The sequence below is a fragment of the Cannabis sativa genome, chromosome 4 (genome assembly GCF_029168945.1).
Source record: "Cannabis sativa cultivar Pink pepper isolate KNU-18-1 chromosome 4, ASM2916894v1, whole genome shotgun sequence".
Taxonomy (NCBI): domain Eukaryota; kingdom Viridiplantae; phylum Streptophyta; class Magnoliopsida; order Rosales; family Cannabaceae; genus Cannabis; species Cannabis sativa.
Genome location: NC_083604.1, coordinates 52,148,808 through 52,150,026, shown reverse-complemented (window position 1 = coordinate 52,150,026; position 1,219 = coordinate 52,148,808).

Genomic DNA, 1,219 nt, shown 5'->3' with positions numbered 1-1,219 from the left:
TTTCGAAAAAATAAATTAATATTTTTTTAATTATTTATTTTATTTATTTCGAAAAATTAAATATTTATTTTAATTAATTTAATTATTTTCAAAATTTATTTATTTAAAATTAAATAAATCCTACTTTTAACTATTCAGCTAACCTTGTTGCAGGAGTATGTGGTTTTAGCTTGTGTGTAAGTTTTCAAAACCTATTATTACTTGATTGCAAATAGCCATGGTTAACTTGTTGACAGATGCAATGATCTAATTTTAACTCATGGCTCCCTTGGTCAAGTTAATAATTTGTAACAGGTAAATTTTACAATCTTCTTTCATCTGTGTATGACCTAGCAACATGATAGGATCCATCCAAGTGTATACCTTTGTGAGCCTATGTGTTTATTTTATTATATAGATGCATATAGGTTGTTGCTAAATAAAATGCCACATCATGATAGATTTTATTTAGGTCCATTTAGTTTTTGGACCTATTCAATTAATAACAGTTATTTATTTTAAGGTTAAATTCCTCTCTTTTGGTCCTTCTGTGAGAGTTGGGAGCCATAGAAGTGGGTACGACATACTGAACCCAGCACCCCCTCACATGAACTACCCCAATTGTGAAGGCCCATTTGCCTAATTTAAATAACTGTACTAGGTTAATTATATTAGTTTGACCTCATAAAATTAAATTAGCAACATAATTAACTTTTAAAATATATGAAATTTATTTTCATTTTAATATTTTAAAGTTAATTTTAAGAAAAACACTTTTAGTTTTAGATATTATTTCTAGACAAACTATTTGTATTTTTCTTGTATTTAATTAAATATAGAATTTTAACTAACTAGATTCTTTCTGGAACTTATTTAATTAAATATTCCTATTTAAGTTATAAATTAGTTGTATCAACTGATTTTTCTTATCTAACTTAAATTTGAATATTTTATTTAAATTTTAAATTAAGTTGAGGAATCCTAGGCATTAGTTATTAAAGATTCTTAAGATATTTTTTTTTTAAGTTAATATCTTTTCGAATATTAACTTAAAATGGAATATTTTAGATATTTTTTAAGTTAATGTCTTTTCGAATATTAACTTAAAATAGAATATTTTCAAATTAAGTGGTTACAACTTAATTTTTGATATTTAATTAAATCTAAATTTGAAATTATTTAAGTTCTAGATTTTATCTATACAACTTAAATTTAGATATTTTTCAAATTTTGTTGAAAA